The following is an 8,540-nucleotide window of genomic DNA, read 5'->3' as shown; positions in this document are numbered from 1 at the left end:
TAGGAGTTATTTTTATTTGCTTTGGGTTAGCTGCTATCCTCATTTGCCACCTGAGGCTATAGACATTTGGTTGAGTTGTTGGACTTGCTGGTGCTTTGCAGACCCAACCTGAGTGAAAGGCTCTTGGAGAATAAACTTGAACAAATCAGGCAAATTGATGCTCTAACAGTGGACAGCACTGGGTGCCCTAAAAAATTAATCCCACTACAATGGCATGGGGTTATTTCTGCCCATTCATGGTGGTATGGGGACATTGTGTTGCATATTTATTAATAGCATGATAATAAGTATAATTCCAAACTTAGAAAGTAAAAATATAGTATTCAATGCTCTTCGTACTCCAGAGGGTATATAGGGCAGCACAAGCTGTCACCTCAAGATCCATGTTTTATTATAACCACGTGCTGTCAGATTGATTAAGGGAACTTATCTAAACATGTGTGTGTGTGTATGTCTGTGTGTGTATGTGTCCACTGTATCTTCAAGTGTGAAGAGCATACATCTGTGAAGCTATATTTCTATCCATTTACAATTCAAGAACTTTAAATTCCATTAAAGAATGCTTATGTCCCAAGAAGTAGCAGTAGTCATTTTACTGTCACAAGAACCTCTACTCAAAGTGAGGTGAGGACAGTGGTCACCTTTGGCTCCAACATTAGAGCTTATTTATTTATTTATTTATTTACTTATTTATTTATTATTTTGAGATGGAGTCTCTCTCTGTCACTCAGTCTGAAGTACAGTGGTGTGATCTTGGCTCACTGCAACCTCCACCTCCTGGGCTCAAGCGATTCTCCTGCCTCAGCCTCCGGAGTAGCTGGGATTATAGGCATGCACCACCACGCCCAGCTAATTTTTGTATTTTTAGTAGAAACATGATTTCATCTGTCGACCAGGCTGGTCTCGAGCTCCTGACCTTGTGTGATCTGCCCACCTTGGCTTTAGATCATATTTTAGATCAGCAGGAATAATCTCCACCAAGAACAGTAACAGCTTAGGGAAGGACAAGTGCCTTGACAGAGGTTGTAGAGCCCTTGGCAGACTCCACTTGCAACTCTGCTTTGTGCATTCTGCGGTCACTAAAACAGAAGAAAGCAGATAGTCCCAACTTCATATCTTCAGGCCGATAAGCCCATTCATGCAAAGGGACCGGTCTTCATCACGAACATTTACAGCACCAGTCCTGTCATCTGAGGAAAAAGTTTTAAAAGGCCAATTCTCATCTTCAGAGAAAGAAATAAGTCTTTTTTTTTTCTTTTTGCTCTTAAGGAATCAGTGTTATGGGCTTCACTGTAGAAATAACCAGGAAACCAACTTTTATAATGTGACAGAGGCAGGCAAGCCAAGCTGTCTGCATATGTTTGCTAAGGAGCAAATGCATGGAGCTGTGGATATGGGGTTCTAGGACTCAGCATTTACTGAGAATAACACTGTGCTCAGTGCTACACAGGTTTACATGGATCATCTCACAGTGGCCACACAGTGACTATCCTTATTTCACATGCAGAAGAATTATCTGAGGCTCATGGGGTGAAGCCACAGCCCCTGGCCACCCAGATGGTGACAGACAGTTAGCTTTCAGACGGACTTCATGGAGTCCATGCGCCCCTGCCCACCTTGGCACACTGTACTCTGAAGTTAGTGCGTACCTGGGTTGTGAAAGATTAAGCAGTGTGGAGAACTCTAAGACAAACTGTCTTAGCCTCCAGGAAGTTTTCATGCTGTTTATTCCCTTTAACCACCAACAGGAGAAAAATCTCTAGACTGTATGCATATAAGCTCACCCAGAGATGGAATCAGAGCTGGAAAATGTTACTTTTCCTATACTTTCCATTTCTATTTTCTCTTATTTCCTCTTGCTTCTGGAATGTCTCTGCTCTTGGGCCCCGATTACCTTATGCCTAACCCACCCACAAGCTTCCAGGGTCATTCCTCACTTCTCAGTTACCCTTCTCCTTCATGGACCCGGAGCCCTCCGTCCTGGTAATCTTTCCAAAGGAAAGATCTGCTTCAGAGGCTTCCTCTGTTAAAAGGGTGAAATCTATAAAACCCAGACTTTCCATGATCAGACCTTTCTGAGTGCCTTGTTGGAAATTAACTTCTGCCCTACTCTCCATCGTAGCAGCTCGACTTAGACCCCCTCATCCTTTCTTCCAACACTCAACTATGTCCATTCACATTTTCCTTTTCTGTAAGATTTACGGTTTTTTGCTTAAGCAAGTACCATATCTTGAGGCACAGTTAAAACTTCTCCAGAACCAGTTCATTCCATGTGTCCTTGTGTTTCTCCCACCGTTGCGACGCTTTCTGTGTCATCTTCACAGGATCTATTTCTACCTGTTACTGTCAAGTTGTTGCAGAATTTCAGAGACTGGAGAGACCACTGAGGTTGCAGAAGGAGTTTATTTTAGGTGCACACCAGCCCAGCTCAGAAACAAAATGGCTAAGCCCTTAACAAAGGCAGGGCTTGACTTTTTATACATGAAGTACACAGTGGTGCTAGAACAAGTTTGCAGGTGTAGAACAAAGGTAATTCATTAGCAATGATAGGCACCTAACTTAGGCTTACATATGACTGTTGCTATGCAAGCCAGATGTTCGCTATCTGCAGAGCTCAAGGATTCTAGCACAGGCCTTTTCTACTGCCTTCTGCTACAGCGCCCAGACGGCCAGAGTCCTGCCTGCCTGGGCATTTCTTATGACCTTTGCTTGTTACAGAAACTTTGTTATTAGCTATAGAGAACAAGAATACAAGAAGTTATAAACTGATAAACCTTGCAAAGCAGGATACAATTCCATGGGAGAGGGAAGGACTCAGGGAAGTTCACTTATAAAAGAAAATTTTAATTTCTGCTTCTCTTTCTTGCATTAATTTTATTTTTGTTAATTTTTCCACTTCAAGGTATTAATGTGCCATCTTGATGATTAGACTATAAACAGGTAATTTATCTACTGTTTATAAATTATTATGTAATAATGTATTATTATTTATATATTATCTACATAAATAATACATCTATCCTTATCCTGCCACCTAGAACAGAGCCTAATCGATATAGTCAATAAATAAATATAGTAATACATTCTCTTCTTTTAACAATCTTCTCTATTTCCTGATTCTCCTCTGTGTTTTCTTCTTGTTCTCTGTCCTTATCTTTCATTTACATTCTTTTTTCCTTTTTCTTATTCTCANCTTATTCTCATATAACTGATATTTTATGAAACTTGAAACCCATCTTCTTATTTTTGGATTAATTTATTTATTGAGGAACCATGTAGGGAGACCTATGTACAAGCTTCCTGCAGTTAGAGTCAGTTGGACTTAATTTGTCTCTAATGCTTTTTTAAATCTGTGATTTGGTGGTCATAATCATACTTGTATAAGAGGGTATGATTATTCTGAGGACTTACGGAAGTAAAGTGTTTAAAATGCTTACCACAGATCCTGACACATAGTAGCCTCTAAAAATTTGTTACCAGGCACTGCATTAGAAACATAAAAAAAATTTCTCCTGCTTTTAAGTATACTACTGTTTCATAGGGAAGAGAAAAAAACAAAAATGAAATTAAAAGTTTATTTTAAAGATATTGTAGGTAAAATTTTATCTGAAGAATTAAAATAAGCAGGGTACTATGATTGATTTTAAATTCGTTTTTGTGTATAGTGAAGTGAAGGTCAACATACATGCTTTTCCCCATTGTCTTAGCCAGGCTTCTCCAGGGAAAGAGAACCAGCAGAACAGCAGAATGTCTATCTATCTACCTATCTATATCAAGAGATTTATTTTAAAAAATTGTCTCACACAATTGTGAAGGCTTGGTTAATCCAAAATCTAGAGATTCCCTGCTAGAGACCCAGGGAAAGGTTGCAGTTTGAGTCCAAAGGCAGTCTACTAGCAGAATTCCTTCTGGTTCAGGAAGTGTCAGTCTTTGCTCTATTAAGTCTTTCAACTGATTGGATAAGGCCCGTCCATGCTATGGAGGGTAATGTGCATTACCCTAAGTCCACTGACTTATAATTACTCTTATACAAATTAAATAATCTTGACAGAAACATTCGGAATAACGTTTGATCAAATATCTGGGCACTGTGGCCCGGCCAAGTTTAAACAAAATTAACCACCACACCTGCAGATATCTAACTGGTCTAGTAAAATGTATTAAAAAGACTCTCCTTTTGCCCATTGAATAGAAATGGCATCTTCATGAATATGTATCTAAATTATCCATTCTGCCTTAATTATAGTTATTACAATAAAATAATTCACACATATAATACATAAATATAAATAACATTTATAGTAAGCTAAATCAAAGTTTAATTTTTAGCAACATTTATTCAAGATGGATCATAGGCCACAATATGGAAGGTAAGACAGTAAAAACAATACAAATTCTATAAGAAAACAATACAAAATATCTTCCATGACCTTGAGATAGGCAAAGATTTCTTAAACGTAACCAAAAAGGCACCAAATATTTTTAAGGTTTATTAAATTGGACTTCTACAAATTAATCACTTCTATTCATCAAATAATACAATTAAGATAGTTAATATTGATGTCATCCCATTTGTTTATTTTTGCTTTTGTTGCCTATGCTTTCAGGGTTATATCTAAAAAACTGCTGATCAAACCAATTATCTTGGAGCATTTCCTCTATATTTTCATGTAATAATTTTACAGTTTCACGTCTTATATTTAAGTCTTTCATCAATTTAGAGTTAATTTTGGTATATGGTATGAGACAAAGATCTCATTTCATTCTTCTACACGCAGATACTCAGTTTTCCCCAGTGCATTTATTGAGAAGGCTGTGCTTTCCCCACTGTGTGTTCTAGGAACCTTTGTCAAAAATCAAATGGCTAGGTTTATTTCTACACTTTCTATCCTGTTCCACTGGTTGATGTGTCTGTTTTTTAAAATATTAAAATACCTATGTGATTTTAATTAATACCACTTTATAAAATGTTTTGAAGTCAGGCAGTATAATGCCTCCAGCTTCATTCTTTTTGCCAAATATTGTTTTAGCTATTCAGGATTAATTGTGTCCTCAAGTCAATACTCTAAGTTCCTACCTCAAGGAATACGAAAGAAGAACAAAACAAACTAAAAACAAGCAAAATGAGAGAAACAAAAGTAAGAGCACCGTTAATATCCAAAAACCAATTACTTTCCTATACACCAGCAAAAAACAAGTGGAATTTGAAATTAAAAACACAATACCATTTACATTAGCACTCCTAGAAATTAAGAACTTAGGTATAAATCTACCAAATTTATATGCAATTTATATGAGGAAAACTATAAAAATGATGAAAGAAATTGAAGAACTAAATAAATGGAGAGCTAATCCATGTACATAGATAGAGAGACTCAATGTTGTCAAAATGTCTTCCTAACTTGATTTGTGGATCCAGTGCAATGCCATTCATTACAACAGCAAATTATTTTGTGCAATCTAAAGCGTACATAGACAAAATATCCAGGTAGCAGAGCATAGCATAATGTTTGCCAGGAGTTGGGGGTAGGTGAAATTGGGAGATGTTGATTAAAGAGTCCAATTTCAGTTATGCAAGATAAATAAGTTTTGGAGATCTAATGTACAGCATGATGACAACTGTTAATAATAGTGTATTGTATACTTGGAATTTGCTGAGAGAATAAATCTTAAGAGTTCTCATACAATAAGAAAAGAAAGGTAAATATGCGAGGTGATGGATATGTTAATTAGCTTGATTATGGTAGTCATTTCACTATGCACATGTACATAAAAATACCACATTGATGCAAGGGGAAGGGGAAAGAAGGCACATTCTAAGTCAAGTAGCTTATTCTACAATTTGAAGACGTCCTATATGGAGATCGTTTCCAAAGATGACTGCAACAATCTATTCTATCTCACATGCCCTTTTGCAATATGACTTTTGGGTTGAGAATCAGAGTTCTGGTGCGATTCTAGACTCTTCTCAAGAAGAATCTGAATATGCTCTTGTGGGGATGGTACAACCAGCCTAGTTCCTGGGGCAAACATGCTCTTTTCCCTGTAGCCAGACCTGGGTTGGATGGTGAGAGGTTAGTCAGCTCCAGAAAGCCTGTCTGCCTCCACAAAGAGGAGTGACGAAGAATAGGAACCTGAACCCAAGTGAAGAGAGATCATAAGAGTGACCTCATAAGGCAGACTTTTCAAACACGGGGTCATCTAAGTCTCACGATGACCATAAAAGACATCCATTGTTATCTCCATTTTCTGATGAAGTAGTCTAAGAAATAATGAGACTTCCCTGAAGAAAACCAGTAAATGGCAAAGTCAGCATTTATTCTTTCATTCCACAGGCATTTATCTAGGTATTGTTCAAAGGACTGCCTGTCTTCATTATTCATAGATTTTGATTTTAAAAAGTGTGGTCAAAAATACTTTACTAAGTGCGTGATATTTAAATAATAAATGAAGTGAAGGAGTGAGCTCTGTAGATATTTGTGGAAAGAATGTTTCAGGTGGACTAAGGCTGGAGAGTGCCTGGCCAGTTCAAGGAACATCAAAGATACTTGGCGTAAGAGTGAAAGGGAATGGGTAGAAAGGGAGATGAAAGAAAGATAGTTTTTCGTGTTCACCTAACAGTCATGGGATGAGCAACTCAGCTTTGCATGATCATCAGAGTACAGGTTTCTTTCAACTTTTTGCTATTCTATGCCTTATGGTGTGGTCCATATCTGCCTCATCACAGCTGGGTCATGTGCTTGTAACAGAAGGGGAAAGAAGGCACATTCTAGGTCAAGTAGCTTATTTTGTAATTTGAAGATGTCCGAATGGTAGATCGTTTCCAAAGATGACTGCAACAATCCATTCTATCTCACATGCACTTTTGCAATATGGCTTTTCCACTTTTCCCGTCAAGACACAGACTCTATCTTACCTCCCCTTAAATCTGGACCAATCTTGTGAGTTGCTTTAACCAATATCATGTGATAGACATGACAATGTGCAACTCCAAAGACAAAACTTCAAGAATCCTCACACCTACCATTTTTTATGTCTTGGAATGCAGCTGCCATGCTGATAGAAAGCTAAGCTAGACGGACAGAGGAGAACAGAGCCTCCAAAGTCAGCCAATAGCACAGCTACTGGCCGTACATTTAAGCCATGCTGGAAATTCTAGCCCTGACTGAGCTCCATAGGAGTGAAACTGCAAGTTTGAGCTCACAGGAGACCACAAAATGAGTTTTCCAGTTAAGCCAGGACTACTCATAGAAGATTTACTGATGGATTTGAATGAGGAGTATGAGAGAAAGAAAAGAGTCTGCAATATTTGACTCTTAGATACTTGGTGTAAGCAATGGTGAGAAGGGAGTTTCCACCAGATGAGATTAGGAAGTTTACAGGTAAACAAGGTTTTTAATGTAAAGACCAGGAGTTCAGGTTTGGACATTGGTAAGTTTGAGACATCTCTGAAGCATCTAAAAAGAGTCAAAGAAGCCTTTTGGAATTTTATTCTGCAGTTTTAGAGGAAGGTGTTGGCTAGAGAGACACATTTGGAAGTCAGAGGCATGTGGATGGAACTAATGCCGAAAGACTGAGGTAACCAAAGGAGTGAAATTAAAAAAAACAAAAACAAACAAACAGAAAACAGACCAAGGACTGAACTCCAGGACAATCTAACATTAATAGATCAGGGAGAAGAGGAGGAATAAGGAAAGGAAACTGGGAAGGAGCAGCCAGTGAGAAGGAAGAAAATTAAGCAGGTGTTACATTAGGAAACAAAAGAAAAAAGTTTAACAAGGAAGAGCAGTAATCAGTTACATCCGATGCTGCAGATAATGTGAGTAATGTGAGAATTGAGAGGTGACCATTGATTTTAGCAACGTAAGGATTGCTGGACATTTTGACAAGATCAGTGTAGGAGGAGCGCGGAAAGTCTGATTGGACCGTGTTGACAAAAATAACAGAGAAAAATATTTTAAAAGAATTGGATAACCCCCTCAAGGAATTTTGTTGCAAACAAGACTAGACATGGGACCGGAGCTGGTAGAGAAAGTAAAGCCAAGAAAACTTTCTGTTTGTATTCTATTGTTGTTGTGTCTTTAAAGATAGTGAATATAGTATGATTAGATGCTAATAGAGTCTTCAAAGGAAAAATCCAAAGGCCAGAAGTGAGCTAATCTTGTGACTTCTATTTTTGCATAGGTGAAGTATGAGCTTTATATGTGAGCAAGGGTAGTAAGTCTAAGCAAAAAGGTGAGGAGGCAGCCTGTGTGGGTGTAGGCACTGGTGAGTGTCTTCGTTCGTTTTGTGCTGCTATGACAGATTACCACAGATTGGGCAATTAATTTTTTCACAGATATAAAAACTATGAAGCCTGAAATCAAGATGCCAGAATTTGATGTCTGGTGAGGGCCTTCTTGCTGTCTGTGCATGTGACAGAAGGCAGAAGGGCAAGAGAGCCAAAGGCCACATTTAGCCTCTCTTTTAAGGGCCTTGCCGCAGTCTGATGTCTCCTCCCAAAAACCATGTGTCAGAAACGTAATTGCCATTGTAATAGT

At 38.2% G+C, this 8,540-nt stretch overlaps 1 protein-coding gene across 1 annotated transcript in view; it reads left to right on the top strand.

The window, feature by feature from the left end:
• The window catches only part of ZNF484 (zinc finger protein 484), a 442,175-nt gene that overhangs the window by 259,320 nt on the left and 174,315 nt on the right, over positions 1–8,540 (top strand). The window lies entirely within an intron of this gene.

The sequence above is a fragment of the Cebus imitator genome, unplaced genomic scaffold (assembly GCF_001604975.1).
Source record: "Cebus imitator isolate Cc_AM_T3 unplaced genomic scaffold, Cebus_imitator-1.0 Scaffold598, whole genome shotgun sequence".
Classification (NCBI taxonomy): Eukaryota; Metazoa; Chordata; class Mammalia; order Primates; family Cebidae; genus Cebus; species Cebus imitator.
This window is presented reverse-complemented; position numbering and strand designations above follow the sequence as displayed.